The following is a 19,649-nucleotide window of genomic DNA, read 5'->3' on the forward strand; positions in this document are numbered from 1 at the left end:
AAACCTATATGTGAATGTGAAGCTTTATTTGTTATAGCCCCAAACTGGAAACAACCTAGATGTCCTCCAATGGGTGACTGGTTAAACAAACCACAGTATGTCCATATCAAGGAAGAGTAGACAGCAATATAAAGGAATGAATTATTGATATATGTAACAGCCTAGATGAATCCCCAAGGAATTATGCTGAGTGAAAAAGCCCATCCTGGTAAGTCATATACTATACGATCTCATTTATATGACATTCTTGAAATGACAAAATTAAGAAATGGAGAACAGATTGGTAATTGCCACCTGTCAGGGATAGGGTTGGGAACCTGTAAGTGGTTGTAACATAAAAGTCGACGCAAAGAATCCTTGTGGTGATGGAACTGTTCTGTACCTTCTCTATATCAATATTAAAATCCTGGTTGTTATGTTGTACTAGAGTCTTGAAAGATGTTACTTTTGGAGAAAACTAGGTAAAGGGTATTGGGTATCTCCTCATACTGTGTCTTACAGTTGCATATCTAACAACAATTGGGTAAAATACCAAGTTTAATTTTTTTTTAAGATTTTATTTGTTTATTTAAGAGAGAGCATGAGAGGGAAGAAGGTCAGAGAGAGAAGCAGACTTTGTGGAGCTGGGAGCCCAATGAGGGACTCAAACCTGGTACTCTGGGATCATGACCTGAGCCAGAGGCAGTCACTAAACCAACTGAGCCACCCAGGTGCCCTACAAAGTATAATTTTTGAAGTAGTACTGGAGTTGGAAAAAAAAAAAAATTCTCCTAGAGGGTATTCTGGAATTCAAAGTCAAAGGGATATTATCTTCTTAAGGGAGGAAGGGTGCAAGATTGGTTCCTAAACGCAGAGCAGGTATAATCAGAAGGGAACCAGAAACATTTAGGAGGAAGAAGGTCGCACATATTATAGTTAAAATGTTTATATGTGGATTTAGTATAAGTGAATTGGATAGGATCGGAAACAAAAAAATATTTGGAGTACATTCAGGGAAAGCCAACATGCTATCATGCAAGAACACATGAAAAAAAAAAAAAAAAGACAAAGCATGTTATTGAAACAGAAGGGGAAAGAATTGAAAGAATTACTTGCTGTGATTATATGAAATCCCTTAGCTGAGGTTTAATGGATGAGGGGAAGCTTGCGAGGCTCATGAGGAGACAGAAAAAAAGGGGGCACATATTCCATTTAGAAGTGTAATGTACATGAAGGCTCAGGGCTGGGACTGTCCAGTGTATTTGAGGAAATGCTAATCGGGTGTGGCTGAAGCTAAACATGAGGTATGTTTATCGAGGTTACAGAGGTTCCCAGGGCAAGCAAGAGCTGTCTTGGAAACCAAGCTGTGGAGTTTGTTGTCTGTCTATCCTGAAAGTGTCAGGAAATTATTGGAGAAATGGAAGAAATATAAGCTTATATATTGCTCTTCCGTACCCTCTTTTGTTCTCTTCCTTCCTGCCTCCCTCTCTCCCTCTTTCCTTTCCTTTCTATCCCCCTCCCTTCTCTATTCACCTCACACTCTTTCTTACTATTGAGCAGTGCATTGAGCTAGACACAGAAAGTGCAGGAAGAAATAGGATAATGTTTGCTCTAAGGGCTTCTAATCTATTAGGGGAAAAGTGCACATGCAATTAACTCACGATCTCTGGAATTTATTTATCTTTGTTTACTTTTGGTGGCAGAAAAAGAAGCGAAAGCAAAAATGTATTAAATTCTGTAATGTTTCAGACTCTGTGTTCAACGTTTGCATGTGTTATCTCATTTTATCCTCATATTGCTATATAAAGTAGGAAAATCATGTACAGGCACATTAATGCATTATATAAATGGTTTTCATAATTAAAACTGTGGAATTTGTCCCTGGGGTGTTCAAAAACAGTCTAGACATCCATCTGTTATGAGTGTTCCAGTGAAACCCTGAGGGATGCTGTAGCCCTTGGCTCAGTGCATTTGTCAGCTTCTGTCTGTTTCAAAAGAAAAATTCTGGAATTCTATATTCATAGGCAAGTAGTGGCAAACTCTTGCACTATTCTCAAAGGATTTAAATGTGATAATTTTCTGAAGGAGAAACTAAGGTTTTACTACATCCTCTTAATGAAAGTATCGTGCAATTCTCTCCAGGGTGATGGAGGCCATTCTCATGCCAGGGCCAACTTCCAAGAGGATAATTTTATTTGGCTTACCTCAGGTTCCTGGGGATTTCAGCTGCTTAAGACATTCTTCCCTTTTGATTATAGCAGTTGCAGAGTTGTGTTGGTCATATTTATACTTAAGCTCAAATGATGGACTCAGATTCCCATATGTGTGTATATTTACATATATGTATATGGAATTGAATCATGTTTCTCACATGCACACCACTCACACTAAACAAAATGATAGAGTTTGAAGAAATCCATAGCCCTGAAAATGTCTCCTCACGCCCCACACATGGAATTCAGAAAGGAAGGGACAGAGTCACCAATGGATGTGTCGAAAATTTCTAGGACAAGAAAATATTTCCAGGTTCACAAGCATTGTGTTTCTGCTTTCAGAGAACCATTTTCTCAATGGGAAATTTTGATTAATCTTGCTATAAAATACTTTACTGAATCAGGAATGTTATCTCTATAGAAAGCTGATTAAATCTTGGTTTCTGATTAGTTGGTTTTGACTGATGAAAGTTCTTCAAAATTACATCACTAGTACACAGCATCGGAAATAATTTTGGAACATATGTTTCCAGATCCTGCTGTTCTAGCATAATATTTGCCTCTACGCAGCTAACTGACCTAAAGCAGGTAGGTAACTTCGCCTCTGTAAATCTTTTTGCTTCTTTAAAAATGAGGAGGTTGTGGGATGCCTGGGTGGCTCAGTGGGTTGAGCCTCTGCCTCCGGCTCAGGCCATGATCCCAGGATCCTGGGATCCAGTCCCACATCGGGCTCCTTGCTCAACAGGGAGGCTACTTCCCTTTCTGCCTCTGCCTGCTTGTGCTTTCTCTCTCTCTCTCTCTCTGACAAATAAATAAATAAAATATTTTTTGAAAACGAAGGTGTTGGAAGTATGGCTTTCAAATTGTGTTGATGGTCCAGGAATCACTCAGTCAGGGGGTAATTTGCTCAATTGATCTTGCTTTCTGAGGTCTGAGATGCTATGCTCTTGAGTCTAGAGCCCTCTTGTGAGGGTCAAGTACAGAAGGCAAGTCTGTTTGGCCTAATGACTGTTGTGACTGTGTTCATGCTAGACATAATTTCTTTTCTTTTTTCTTTTTTAAGATTTGATTTATTTGACAGAAAGAGATCACAAGTAGGCGGAGAGACAGGCAGAGAGAGAAGGGGAAGCAGGCTCCCTGAGCAGGGAGCATGATGCGGGGCTCCATTCGAGGACCCTAAGACCATGACCTGAGCTGGAGGCAGAGGCTTAACCCACTGAGCCACCCAGGTGCTTCTAGACATAATTTTTAATTTACAAAGAAGCCCCTCTAGATTTTGTGGGTTCTGGAAACAAAATCAGCCAACTGAGGCTTTTTCCAGAAGAAAAAAATGTTAAAGACTATCATAGTGATGTTCATGCCTAGTAATGATAAAGACAGAGATTTTTTTTTTTTTTCATTCCATGTACTGCTTCATTTCTTAAGACTTCTCCAGCAATTTGCTATGAGAGGATGAGAAGGCATATTTTTTACATGTTTGTGATCAGAAAAACCAAATGTCATCCAAACCAGGACTTTAGTCCAGAAAATCTGAAAGCAGATACTACTCAATCTAATTTCTGTAACTTTTGAGGTAAAAGTTTTTTTTGATTATTTCTATTAACATACAATGTATTAGTTGCCCCATGGGTACAGGTCTGTGGATCATAGGCTTACACATTTCACAGCACTCACCAGCATACGTACCCTCCCTAATGTCCATAACCCAACCACCTCTCCCTACCCCCCCACCCCCCAGCAACCCTCACATCAGGGAAATACAAATCAAAACCACAATGAGATATCACCTCACACCAGTCAGAATCGCTGAAATTAACAAGTCAGGAAATGACGGATGTTGGTGAGGATGGGGAGAAAATTTTGAGATTAAGTTTTAAAAGTCTAGCCAGATTTTGCAGGCAGCAAAACTATTCTACATGACACTAAAATGGCAGATACATGAGATTATACATTTGTCTAAAGGCATAGAATATAGCAGCTAGAGTGAACCCTAATGTAAGTTGTGGACTTGGGGTGGCAATTATGTGTCACTGTATATTCATCAATTATAACAAATGTAATACACAGATGTTCATAGTGGGGGAAGCTGTGGGGGTGGTAGAGCGGGAAGTACATTGGAACTTTCTGTGCTTTCTGCTCAGTTTTGCTGTGAACCTACATCTGTTCCAAAAGTAAAGGTTATTTTTCCCCCTGCCTTGTGTCTCAGTTGGTGAAGCATGTGACTCCTGATTTTGGTCATAATTCAGGACATGATCTTATGGTTTTGGGACTGAGCCACTCATCAGGCTCCGTGCTCAACAGGGAGTCTGCTTGAGATTTTTTTTTTCCCTCTGCCCCTCCCCATATTCTACATTTTCTCTCTCTCTCTCTCTCTCTCTCTCTCTCTCTCAAAATAAATAAATAAATCTTAAAAAAATAAAGTTTATATTTTTTTAAAAAACCTAGTCGTGACTGCTTCTTTATTTGATAGCAAAAAAGCTGTTTTCATTAATTGAACAAATATTTATAGAGCACCAACTCTAAGTAGGACTGTAAGATACATGAAGGCAGGAACCTGTGTTCTCTGTGTAAGGAGAGTGTCAGATACAGAGAAAGTATGAATGTACTTAATTGAACGACGAATAAACAAACACACGCATGCGTGGATGAATGCAGACTGTGATAGATGTTTAGGAGATGATGGTGAATGAGATCTACAGGGTCTCTGTCCACACTCTCTTGGTAGAAAGATACGAGCAAGTCCATTTTGGATTGTGACGAACAACTTGAATGGGATTAGATTGTATGTGTGTGTTTGTGTGTTTGTGTGTGCATGTGCTCGCATGTGCAAGCACATCTGGTTGACAGTTAATCATCCCTGAGGAAAGTCTTAAGCATGACGGGTTCCTAATTTTTCAAGAGACATCACAAATACAAGGATGAGATACCATGAGTTAAGGAGGGCTGGTTATAGTTCAAAATATCTAGAGAAGATTGCCAAGATGAAGATTAAAGCTCTTATATCCAAAGCGGTTAATATCCTGCTCTTCTCTCTCTGTACTGGGACTACTTATATTGCTGTTCCGGAAATGGGTAATCTCTCTCTAATGATGCCAAAGGGGAAACTGCATCTGAATTAGTGCCTGTGACCATAAAACTGTCAGACTCTGTCGTATCCATGTGACAAAGTCCTAGGAGCTGGGTCTCAGTGATGTCAAGTTCTAATTAAGCCATGTATGGGTAGGTATATAGTTCCACTTTTAACAACTTTATTTGCTTATGCCTCAGCTTAAGACTTCATTTAAACACGATTCCAATTTTTTTAAAGTTTGAAAATACTAGGTTAGTTGTTTTTGTTGGGATTGTTGGGATTCCAACTCTAATAGACAGTAGGAGAAACTCTGTTTTGTTAATTTGTTGCTTCACCAACCAAAACATTCTAGAATGGACTGACCTAACTTGTACCTTACTAACAAGTTCAAACTCCAAATATCACCTCAATATTCTCCACAATTTTTTTTTCCATCAGTGATATTATTAGCTTTATTTTTCAGCGAGGGAAACTAAGAGGAAGATTGACTCAGCTGGAAACGGACCAAGTGTCATACCCAGAAAGAGACCCAATTTGTACTAATGTTAGAACTGACAGACTCTTTGAAAGCAGGAAATATGTCATTTTCTTTGGAGAATCTCCACATTTCCTAGCACTGTGCTCTGAATTTAACTGACATGAACCAAGCACTAGATAATGCCACATTCTTGGAATGGAGTAAATAAATAACACTCATGATATATGATGACAAATGAATTGCTTAGCTGAATTTCTGTAAAAGCCATCCATACCAGCCAAACAATAACTATAGCTTTAAAGATAATTTAAAATGTGCATGCTGTTCTGATTTAACTCAAAGCTCAAGAAAATTTATCAAGCTAGCAGTACAAATATAAAACATAAAATTCTGGAAAAAACTAGAATTTAAGAATGAGACCACCAAAGACATTTCTTTATGTTTGTGAGGTTTCAAAGTTTATTGCCCAATTAATAGCTGATCGCTCAGCTATTTAATCATTTGGTCATTTTTTAAAATAAAAAAAAATTATGAACATATAATGTATTATTTGCCCCAGGGGTACAGGTCTGCGAATCATCAGGCTTACATATTTACAGCACTCATCACAGCACATACCCTCTCCAATGTCCATAACCCCACCACCCTCTCCATACCCCCTCTCCATACTCCCCCCCCCCCCACCGGCAACTCTCAGTTTATTTTGTGAGATTAAGAGCCCCTTACGGTTGGTCTCCGTCCTGATCCCATTTTATCAAGTATTTTTGTCACTAATTATGTAGCTACTCATTCACTAATGCACAAAACTTTTAGAGTTTTTCATGTGTTGGCTTATGTTTCTCCTCAAGATCCTATGTTTGAGGGACGTCTGGGTGGCTCAGTTGGTTAAGTAGCTGCCTTCGGCTCAGGTCATGATCCCAGCATCCTGGGATCGAGTCCTACTTCGGGCTCCTTGCTCAGCAGGGAGCCTGCTTCTCCCTCTGCCTCTGCCTGTCATTCTGTCTGCCTGTGCTCTCTCTCTCTCTCTTTCTCTGACAAATAAATAAAATCTTTAAAAAAAAATTTATGTTTGAGTCCGGCTCCAGTAAAACAACTTATTGCAACAGTGGGAAAGAAAGTCTGAAAGTCTACACAACACTTTTTGTTACTCACTTGACATCCAACTCTGAACTGTTACTGAACTTGACATCCAACAGTTTATTCCTTCATTAAATACAATATATGTCAGGCACTTGGCCAGGCACTGGTTATCTAAGATTTGAATATATATATTATATATATTAAAGTTTCTGCCTCCCTCATGAAGTTCACATTCCCAGGAGGGAAGTTAAATAAATCAATAAATCAGTAAAATTTTATATTATCAGACTGTAATAAAGATTGTGAGGAGCAACTAGAGTAGGATAGGGATAAAGGAATGATAAGTGTAGTCATTCAGAAAGGTTGGTGAGAAAAGTCCTTTCTGTGGCAATGGTGTTGGAATAGAAATCTAAATTAAATGAGTGGATGTGTTATGTGTGTATCTAAGAAAGGAATCCTCAAGTCAGAAAGAATAGCAAATGCAAATACCCTGAGACAGAGCATTGTTGGCTTGGGAAAGGACAGGCAAAAAGGGCCAGGTGGCATGATGGGAAGTAGTAAGGAATGAAGTCAGAGAGGTAGCTATGAGCAAAATAATGTAGAGCTTTGTAAACCATGTGAAGATTCTGGATTTTTTCCCTAAATTATGCTGAAGAGTTGCTTGGAAGATAGCCTGTGTATGTGGGAGTTGGGTAAGATGGGCAGGAGAGGAATGGTGGACCAGTTATATGGCTATTGAGTCACACTTGGAGAAATGATGGTGATAATGTCAGAGTGGAGATGTGAGAATTGGTTGAATTTGGAATATATTGTTGTCATCATTAGAAACTATGCCAAAAAGGTTATGGTATCCATATTTCCAAAGATCAATTTTCTTCTTTAAGCTCAAACTTTTAAAGTAGTAACCCTTCTTGCCAACAGGTCCAAAATTTATCAGTCCTATTGCTTCAGGATGGCAGAAACCAAGTATATGATACATACAGAGAGGTTACAGAGAGGAGTAAATTTCAACAGAGAGACAAAAAAACACTCCCTGAGGTTCACCAAGTAACAAAGCATCTACAAAGCCAAGTGAAAAGAGGCAAAACTCACCCAGTTTTATCACCAGTTCTTTTCACAAATCTGTTGTAAAGTGATCTTAGCTGTAAACATGAGAAGCCAATTCTCATCTAAGGAGGAAAAAGTACACATTAAAGTATATTGGATTTTCTGCAGAATTTCTGGTAAGATTGGGGATATAGGCTTGCAAAATGTGCAGAAGCGAAGAAAGCTAGGCAGTAGCAAGCAAGAACTCCTGCCAGAACTGTATCACAGAGCACCATGCCATCCCCGCTGGGTACCGGATGCTGGAGCATGGACCACAGACGCCACTGCCCCAAAGCCCAGTGCCAGATACTGGACACTGTCACTGCAACTACTGTCATAGCAGCTCTTGGAAATGGATGGGTGCTTCTCATCTTTTCACTGTCACAAACCCCTTGCTCTCTGCCTCTACTGGTCACTCTGAGTCCCATTTAAATGCCTACAGTTTGATTAGTTGAACTAAGTCAGTTATGCATGCCCATGCTACAAGAATCTGGGATAATGAGCGTCTAGCCACTAGCCTTCTAAAATGGGAAGCAAGCTCTGCCTACCACCACCAAGACCAAGACTGGCACACGCAGCACAGAGAATTCACAGAACATAGGAAAGGAGATCAGATACCAGGAAAACAAAAATATGAGGAAAAACAATTTATTGTATGAAAAAGCAAATATGGAGCCTAAGACCAAAAATTGTCTGCGAGAAGTACTAAGGTATTTTTTGCAAGAACATTTTATTCCAGCACAAACCTACATAGGGAAATTATGACAGGAGTTAAAATACCTTTTTAAAAAGAAAGATAAAGAGAACCTAAAAGAAAAGAAACTTAGACTGAAGATAATTCCCTTGAGGATTTTCATCAGTTCCCAAGAGGAAGAATTAGAAAATTGTATCTGAATCTCTTTATCATTTAAAAGTTAGTCCAGGACTGGCAAATACACAGTCTATGAACCTTCACTTCACCTGCTGAGGACGTGCAGACATTGCTAATCAAGAATCTTGCTCTTTCGAGTGTCATGCTAAGTGGAACAAGTCAGTCAGAGAAAGACAAATACCTCATGATTTCACTCATATGTGGAATTTAAGAAACAAAACAAATGGGCAAAGGGAATTAAACAGAGAGAGAAGGAGATAAACCAAGAAACAGGTTCTTAACTATAGAGAACAAACATGGTTACCAGAGGGGAGATGGGGGGGTGAAATAGGTGATGGGGGATTGAGGAGGCCTCTTGTTGTGATGAGTACTGGCTGATGTATGGAAATGTTGAATCACTCTGTTGTATACCTGAAACTAATGTAACATTGTACGTTAACTAACTGGAATTAAAATAAAAACTTTTAAAAAGTCTTGCTTGGGGTGTCTGGTTGGCTCGGTGGGTTAAGCATCCAGCTCTTGATTTTGGCTCAGGTTATGACCTCAGAGTAGTGAGATAGAGCCCCACATGGGGCTCCACACTCAGCAGGGAGTCTGCTTGAGGATTCTTTTCATCCCTCTCCCTCTGCCTCTCTCCCTGTTTGCAAGCCTGTGCGTGTGCTCTCTCTCTCTCCAGAATAAATAAATAAACCTTATCTAAAAAATCTTGCTCTTTCATATTAAACCCAATCTTGACTTTAGATTTCTTGTCACCACAATGCTCCAGACAGCCAGTAGACTAATAGCAAGTTGGCTGAAATTTATTTTCTTTTTCATGTGAAAGTACCTGTTTGATAAAATGTCTATCTTTCTCCAGGAAAGTGGGTTTGATGTCATAGATATATATATTGGAGTGACCCCAACTAATGACTACAGCCAAGAATCCCTGTTTTCAGTAGTGTACTGGGTATTTATATAATATGTTTTAGGTAATTTTGTTTAACAAGATTTATTTCTCTCCTTATTAAAGCGGTTGCACTACCTTTAACACTAAGAAATGCTTCATTGTATTTTACTAATTATTAAAAATCGTAATACATACTCAAATACAAGATCAGGAAGTCTTAAATTTCTTAATATCTGTAGAGAATAAGTCCGTGTTCTATGCAGTATCCTGCATTTATCTTCATCTGTATTGAGAGATAATACACTATACATACCCACTCAGATTATGTGTATGTGTTTTTATAGTCTTAAAAAGTTCTACATTTCACATTTTGTTATTTATCAACTATCACCCTTTCTTTTACTCTACTCTTTTGATAGCTACTTTATTGTAAGAGATAGGTGTTAAGGCTTTAGGGGAATTTTTTTTTTCCCCACTGATAACCTTTTATAAGCACTGCACCTCAAGATAACATGGAATGAATCTCTTTGAGTAATAGCTCTAAAAGCCAAATGCATTGACAGGTTGATAGAGCACAACATTTGCATTATCCACAAAAGGCAGAGTCGCAACATGTTGATAAAATGACACAGTAGATTTAGTGATCACTATGAAAAGTTGCAGTGGAATTCAAAAGGGAGACTTTTGTAATAGATCACTAAAATTTTTGTGCTATCAACATGAAAGCAAGTTCTTTGTTAATGAAGTACGGTTTTCTGAGGCAGTGTATTGACTTGAAAAATGGTTCTCTTAATTCATAAATTGAGTGATAAAACTGTCAGAATTTTTTCAAAGTCATTGATTGAAAATACAAGAACTTTAAAAGAAAGCTTTCTGCCAACATGAACAAAATGCAGAACAATTCCAACACCCCAAAGATTTCCCTTGTAGTCAGACCTTCCCCCCTCCCGAAATTCTGGTAAACACTGATCTGTTTTCTGACCCACTAGTTCATCTTTTTTCAGAATGCCCTATAAATGGAATAATATTTATGCATTTTTAGGAATGCCATCTAAATGGCATCATACTATATGTAATCTGTTGAGACTAGCGTCCTCACTTAGCATAATGCCTTTGAGAATTATCCTTGTTATTGTATATATCAATAGTTCTTATGGCTGAGCAGTATCCTATTGTATGGATACATGACAGTTATTCAATTAAGATCTGAAAAAAATGATCTCCAAGTCCAGAGCCCTGTTTATTTTATGGAGGTGAGTACTGTGTATTTCTTAGAAAAGTTTTAAATGGAAAATGATAAAGAGATGCTTTATTTCTCCATTGATCAATATTCATAAAATTAAATAGATTGTTTTAATTTGGTTTGAAAAAGACAAAAGAAGCTTTTGCCTATAACATCTAATATGGAAATGTATAATCATTAAATGGCATATTAATAAAATATATTTTGCCTTTATCCAATAAGTTGGTTATTTGGATCAGTTATTTTTATTGAAGTATAATTAACATACTGTGTTATATTAATTTCAGGTGGACAATACAATAGTTCAACACCATATTACTCAGTGTTCAAGATAGGTGTACTCTTGATCGCCTTTATTTCACCTCTCCAACTACCACCTTCTTTTTGGAACCACCTGTGTGTGCTCTGTATTTAAAAGTCATTTTCTTTCTTTCTTTGTTGGTTTGTATTGCTTCTTAAATTCCACTCATCATGAGTGAAATCAATCATCTTTCTATACCCTCTAGGCTCATCCATGTTGTTGCAAGTGGCAGCATTTCATTCTGTTTTATGCCTAAGTAATATTCCATATAGATAGATAGAGACACACACACACACACACACACACACACACACACACACACACACATTCCATTCATCTATCTATGGACACTTGGATTGCTTCCATAATTTGGTAACAGTAAATAATCTTCAATAAACATATGGGTGCCTATATCTTTTTGAATTAAAGTTTTCATTTTCTTTAAGTAAACACCCAGTAGTGAAATTATTGGATCATAAATTAATTATATTTTTAATATTTTAACTCCATACTGTTTTCCACAGTGGCTGACACCAGTTTGCATTCCCATCAGCAGTACAAGAATGTTCCTTTGTCTCCACATCCTTGCCAACGCTTGTTTTTAATTGTGTTTGATTTTAGCTATTCCAACAGGGGTGAGGTGATAGCTCATTTGACTTTTGACTTGCTTTTCCATGATGATTTGTATTTGATTGGTTTTAATGAAAGATACTATGCTATTTTATATAGAAATAATAAAGAAGCAAAAAACCATAGATTTAAGCAGTAAATATTGTAGGTAATTTAGGGCTAGAGATAATTATTACCCTGAAACAATACTGATACGTAATTAATAACATAACTACTAGCAGTTTTGGAGTGGAGTCTTTTGGGTTTTCCACATATAGTATCATATCATCTGCGAAGAGTGATAATTTGACTTCTTCTTTGCCGATTTGGATGCCTTTAATTTCCTTTTGTTGTCTGATTGCTGAGGCTAGGACCTCTAGTACTATGTTGAATAGCAGTGGTGATAATGGACATCCCTGCCGTGTTCCTGACCTTAGCAGAAAAGCTTTCAGTTTTTCTCCATTGAGAATGATATTTGCGGTGGGTTTTTCATAGATGGCTTTGATGATATTGAGGTATGTGCCCTCTATCCCTACACTTTGAAGAGTTTTGATCCTAAAGACACATAAAATTTTTATAGGTGTTTTAATATAAATTGGATGAGATTGTTTTTCTTTACTTGAAAATGTAAAAATGATTAAAATATATTTCAGAAGTTTTTTTAAAGTAATTTTTCAGTTTTATTAGGTAAGATTACTACAACTTTACCACACACGCACAATTTGTTGCATATACATATACATATACATACAACATATACAACAACCTTCACATATTTAAAATACACAATTTGGGGGCGCCTGGGTGGCTCAGTGGGTTAAAGCTTCTGCCTTTGGCTCAGGTCATGATCTCAGGGTCCTGGGATTGAGCCCTGCACCAGACTCTCTGCTGGGCGGGGAGCCGGCTTCCCCCTCTCTCTCTGCCTGCCTCTCTGCCTACTTGTGATCTCTCTCTCTCTCTCTCTCTCTATGTCAAATAAGTAAATACAATCTTTAAAAAAATAAAATACACAATTTGATAAGTTTGGGCAATAAAATACCCATGAAACTATCATTGTAATCAGATAATGAACAAATCCATCAGTTCAATAGTTTTCTCATGCCCTTTATAAATCACTTCCTCCCTTTGCCACCCCCTCCCCCCCATGCTGAAGCAAAAACTGGTCTGTTTTTTTTTAATATGTATTATTTTTCATACTCTAGAAATATATGTAAACGTATTCATATAGGAAAGAGAATTTTTTTTGCTGTGATATCGTCCACTTATCACAGCTGAAATGTGTCTGTTCTGTTACATTTATAAATAATTTATTTCTTTTTATTGCTGATGACCCTAACATTGTATGGATATACAATTTGTTTATCATTCACTTGTTGAGGGACATTTGGTTTACTTGTTTTCTGGAATGTTTTATCCATTGTTTCGTATCTCTGCCAACACTTAATTTGGTCAGCCTTCAGCCATTTTATTGGATAAGTAATAGGAACTTACTGTGGTTTTAATTTGCATTTCCCTGATATCTAATGATGCTTAGCCATCCATATATATTCTCTGGTGAAATGTCTCTTCAAATCTTTTTTTTTTCTTTTTTTAATTGGCTTTAATTGTTTTTTTGTTGTTGTTGTTTATTTTTTTGTTTGTTGTTTATGTTTGTTGTTTATTTTTTGTTGTTATTGGGTTTTTTGTTGGTTTTTTGTTGCTTTCTCATTATTAAGTTGAGAATGCTTCAATATATATATGCTTATCTATCTTTGTAAATATATTCTCCTTGTCAGTGGCTTGTCTTTTCATATTCATAATAGCAACTCTTGAAGAGCAAATATTTTTAACTGTGATGAATTTCAGTTTACTTCTTAGAAACTTTGTGCTTTTCGTGTCTTTTAAGAATCTCTGCCAAACCCAAGGTTGCTAAGATTTTCTGTTTTCTTATAGAAATCTAGTTTTAGTTTATACATTTAGGTTTATTATCTTTTATTAGAAGTCCTACAATGCCTTTCTTCAAGGTATCTCAGGCTCAGATGTTTGAAGGAGTGACTAAGGATATGTATCTGCTAACCAAACTATATTGTTGTTCAATACAAGTAGGTTAGGGCCCTAGGCACGCTTTACCTTTGCTATTCAGTTGTAATTCAGTATTCAGCCTTCTGTTTCCTTTGCTCCTCTTTGTTACCGTGACTGACAACAAAACTTTCATCAGGTCTGACTATGTTTTAAGATCTTTAAATATCAGCTCACTCCGTCATATCAAATCAAATTAGTAACAGAAATGTAATCCACAAATTTAAACAAAAAGAAAAAATGAAGAGATAGATTTTTTTATGTAATCCATAGGCAGAAAGTCCAGCCTGCTTTTACAAGTAATGGGGTCAGAAATTGGAAAAGCACCAGGAAGCTGGGCAGCTGTACTCTCAGTCTTTTCCTCTCTCAGATTAAAATCATTTTCCTTAACAGGTTTCTCGGACTCGTGTTGTAAATAATCACCCATGATGTTTGTAATTTCTAGATATGCTTGTCCTCCACTCAGGTAATTTTCAGAGACTAATTTGTCTTTCTTAATATCAAAATTCCAAATTCTCCAACATCATAAACTGACTGATTCACTTTGAATCAATATCAACTCTGGATACAATCTCCTGTTGAAAAGAGCAAGATTATGGAGAAAAATATAACTTCTTGCGCTCACAAGGATGGGTCCTGCTGGTTTAAATGACATGACCATTAGGTTATCTCTTTTATTAAGCTGCTTGGTCCTTGAATGCAGGAATTGCTCAGTCTGAAAAATTCAAAAAAGGATCAGAATGTAGAAACAGCATAATAGACATTTGTTAAATAAATGAAAAACATTAACAACTACCATTGAGAACCAAATATGTACTAAACATTGTTCTACATAGATTATGTAAAATCATTTAGTTATTTCTCACAACAATCCTGTAAAATAAAAACTCTAATTATTTCCATTGTATTGATGTGGAAACTGAGTCTCAGAGAGAGACATAAGTAAGTTCCTAAGCTTTCCCCTTCTATTAAGAAATAAACTTGATCCCAGCGATTTGACTCTAAACCATGGTTATCCACTAAACAAAACTTATTCTGCACCAGTGGCCCAATTTTCTCAGGGATCATGATCATCTCAGTTGAGTGACTCTTCTTTCAACCACAGTATCTGTTCATTCGTATTAGTATTTAGTAGACTCAGTCAATGTAAACTCTTTGTTTTTCTGCTTAAAAATGAATCTGGTGAAGAGATGGTCTTTTTTCCACTGTATATTTCTTCCTGCTTTGTCGAAGATTATTTGACCATAGAGTTGAGGGTCCATATCTGGGCTCTCTACTCTGTTCCACTGGTCTATGTGTCTATTTTTATGCCAGTGACATGCTGTCTTGGTGATCACAGCTTTGTAGTAAAGCTTGAAATCAGGCAACGTGATGCCTTCAGTTTTGTTTTTCGTTTTCAACATTTCCTTAGCAATTCGGGGTCTTTTCTGATTCCATTCAAATTTTAGGATTGTTTGCTCCAGCTCTTTGAAAAATGCCAGTGGAATTTTGATTGGAATGGCATTGAAAGTATAGATTGTTCGAGGCAGTATAGACATTTTAACTATGTTTATTCTTCCGATCCAAGAGCATGGAATGGTCTTCCATCTTTTTGTGTCTTCTTCAGTTTCTTTCATGAGTGTTCTGTAGTTCCTCGAGTACAGATCCTTTACCTCTTTGGTTAGGTTTATTCCCAGGTATCTTATGGTTCTTGGTGCTATAGTAAATGGTATCAATTCTCTAATCTCCCTTTCTGTATTTTCATTGTTAGTGTATAAGAAAGCAACTGATTTCCATACATTGACATTTTATCCTGCCACGTTACTGAATTGCTGTATGAGTTCTAGTAGTTTGGGGGTGGAGTCTTTTGGATTTTCCGTATAAAGTATTATGTCATCTGCGAAGAGAAAGAGTTTAACTTCTTCATTGCCAATTTGAATACCTTTTATTTCTATTTCTTGTCTGTTGTTTCTAGGACTTCTAATACTATGTTGAACAAGAGTGGTGACAGTGGGCATCCTTGTCATGTTACTGATCTCAATGGGAAGGCTTTGAGCTTTTTCCCCATTGAGGATGATATTTTCTGTGGGTCTTTCATAGATAGATTTTATGAAGTTGAAGAATATTCCCTCTATCTCTATACTTTGAAGCATTTTAATCAGGAATCGATACTGGATTTTGTCAAATGCTTTTTCTGCATCAATTGGGAGGACCATATGGTTTTTCTCTCTTCTCTTATTGATTTGTTCTATCACATTGATTGATTTGCAAATGTTGAACCATCCTTGCAAACCAGGGATGAATCCCACCTGGTCATGGTGGATAATGTTTTTAATGTGCTGTTGGATCCTATTTTCTAGGATCTTGTTGAGAATCTTAGCATCCATATTCATAAGGGATATTGGTCTGAAATCCTCCTTTTTGGTGGGGTCTTTGCCTGGTTTGGGGATCAGGGTAATGCTGGTTTCATAAAAAGAGTCTGGAAGTTTTCCTTCTGCTTCAGTTTTTTGAAACAGCTTCAGGAGAATAGGTATTATTTCTTCTTTGAAAGTTTGGTAGAATTCCCCAGGGAATCCATCAGGTCCTGGGCTCTTGTTTATTGGGGGGTTTTTGATCACTGCTTCAATCTCATTACTAGATATCAGTCTATTCAGGTTGTCAGTTTCTTCCTGGTTCAATTTTGGAAGTTTGTAGTTTTCTAGGAATGCATCCATTTCATCTAGGTTGCTTAATCTATTGGCATATAATGCAAGTTGGTACAGCCCCTTTGGAAAACAGTGTGGAGATTCCTTAAAAAATTAAAAACAGAACTTTCCTATGACCCTGCAATTGCATACTGAGTACTTACCCCAAAGATACAGATGTAGTAAAAATAAGGGCCATCTGTACCCCTTCATAACAGCAGTGGTCACGGTCGCCAACTGTGGAAAAAGCCAAGATGTCTTTCAACAGACGAATGGATAAGGAAGATGTGGACCATGTACACTATGGAGTATTATGCCTCCATCAGAAAGGATGAATACCCAACTTTTGTATCAACATGGATGGGACTAGAAGAGATTATGCAGAGAGAGTCAAGCAGAGAGAGTCAATTATCATATGGTCTCACTTATTTGTGGAACATAAGAAATAACACAGAGGACACAGGGAGATGGAGAGGAGAAGGGAGTTGGGGGAAATTGAAAGGGGAGAGGAACCATGAGACACTATGGACTCTGAAAAACAATCTGAGGGTTTTGAAGAGGCCAGGGGTGGGAGGCTGGGTAAGCCTGGTGGTGGGTATTATGGAGGGCACGTGTTGCATGGAACACAGGGTGTGGTACATAAACAATGAATTCTGCTACACTGAAAAGAAATAAAAATTTTTTTTAAATAAAATAAAATTAAAAATTAAAAAAGAAATGAACCTAGTGAGGGCACCTGGGTGGCTCAGTGGGTTAAGCCTCTGCCTTTGGCTCAGGTCAAGATCTTAGGGTCCTGGCATTGAGCCCCGCATTGGGCTCTCTGCTCAGCAGGAAGCTTGCTTCGCCCCCTTCCCCCACCTGTCTCTCTGCCTACTTGTGATCTCTCTCTGTCAAATAAATAAATAAAATCTTTTTTTAAAAAAATGAATCTAGTGAGAAAAACAAGCATTCATGAAAATATCTACTTACCAGCTACTTATACAAGGCTTGACAGATTGCCTGCCTTTCTTTGGTGAAGCAGCTCTCCTAAGGTGGACTGTTAGCACCTTTCATCAGTATGAAGAAAAGCTTTTGTTCAGAAGCTGTTTTCTATAGTTGCTTTTCACTGGACATATGTTACGGAAATTTGAAAGGCCAAATCCTCTAAACATTTCTGTTCTTATTCCTGTGGAAAGTTGGCAGTGTCAAGGATCATGATCAGGCTGTCCTGCAATGCATATGAGAATCACAGCAGGCATTGCTGAGTCCAGGAGTTGTGATTGGGTGGAAGGCCTGGGTCTGAGGCAGTCTCAGCACAAGGCTCTATGGGAACAAAAATGCATTCAGCTTGCTGGAAAAGATGCCTTTGTGGAGTCTGACTGTTACCTGAAGGGAGTGAATCTAAGTTGCCAGGTCACCAAAGTAATTGAAATCCTCTAATGGAGAGAGTATTGTATACAACAACAGCACTGCTTTGTTCCTCTAGAAGTAACTTTTGAAAAAAACTTGCATCCCAAAAGATAAACAAACAAACAAACAAACCTGAGAGGGAGAGGAGAAGAATCAGCAGGATCCACACAAAATGTTAAAGCTGAGTTTAAATGTGTCAGATGGAATGTGAATTAGATAAATCTCCTATTGTTTTTTAGTAAATTCTAATAAAAAGCATTATCTACTTTTCATAGTGGTTTTTGAGGCAGTATGCATTCTCATTACCTGGTAAATTGTGTAAAAATAAGACAAATTCAAATACATGAAAGAAGTCTGTTTGCAATGTTGCACCATTTCCTCATTTATTTCACTTGCTTCACATTCCTCTGTCCTGACAATTTCGGAGAATTAAGATATGTACGGTTTTGCTGGTATATGTAGAAAGACAATTTTAGTTGAAGTTAGGTTTTAAATAAAAGATTGGAATTTAATATAAGTCATGAAATGAATTATTGACCTAAGGCAGCATTTGCCAATGGGGGCATATAGTTTTCCTTCCAATAAATTATAATCTTTTACCTGCCATGGAAAGGTCTTACATCTGCCTGTACCCCTAGAACCTGTTGCCGTGGCGTGGGTTAGTGGGTGTTCTGATCACGTTCATCATTGCTGTGGGGTGATTGTTGGGGTGATCCTACACTAATCTACATTTTTCCATGACATTTAGGTATTTATTCCATAAGTATTAATTATGTGGGGGCTAATGACATTTGGCCATAAGACTTGGTAGGGAAAAAATATTAGTCCCAGTACTTGCTGGAGAGGGCAAGGAGGACTTTATTTAAGGTAGGGGAGTATTGCAATAGGCATAGGAACCACTGTCATGGGGTCTTACAGTAGGGGAGAGGTTGAGTTCTACATCTCATATAGCATAGGCAAGTGGGAATTGATGGCCAAGGAGCAGGATGGAGGGTCAGCGAACGGAAAACTAGTAAGAGGAAAACAATAAAATAAAAAAGAAAAGCAATAAAATTCAGACATTTGTCTTAAAGGATATGGGTAACAGTGATGGCATCTCAGGGGAGGGAGGGAGTTTTGAGAACTTCTTTTATGATTTTTAATGTTTTGGTCCCAATATATTATAACCAGGAAAAACCTCGAGTAAAGTTGTTTTCATTTTACAAAATAAACATACAAGCCACTCAATGCCAAAAACAAACAAACAAAAACAAAGAGAGAGAGAGAGAGAGAGAGAGAGAAAGAAAGAAAGAAAAATAGAAAGAAAATAAATTAGTAAGAGGAAACATCAGAACATTAGAGCTAAAGGGTAAATTCCAGCTACCCCTACCTAGCAGAAGCCTTACTGAAAGCAGGCCTGATGATCAGACACCACATGGAGGAAGAACCTATTTGGATATCAAGTGATCAAATAAAGAAGATGGTGATTCTTGTTAAACTGACTTAGCAGAACTCTTGCTAAGACTGAACAGTATAGAGATGAACACCAAAGTCCTGAAGTCAAGGCCTGGTGGTAAAAGATCTCAAGGGAAACTTGGTAGAGTTTGGTCAATCAAAGAATCTTTGTATTATTTATTCATTTTACCCATGTTGAAAATTAGAGGGAAAAAAGAACTTTAAAAAATTATCAGTTATAAAACTTATATAATAAGACATATATTCTCAGTTGGGGGATTAAACTGCA

Source organism: Mustela lutreola, chromosome 10, assembly GCF_030435805.1.
Source record: "Mustela lutreola isolate mMusLut2 chromosome 10, mMusLut2.pri, whole genome shotgun sequence".
NCBI classification, from domain to species: Eukaryota; Metazoa; Chordata; class Mammalia; order Carnivora; family Mustelidae; genus Mustela; species Mustela lutreola.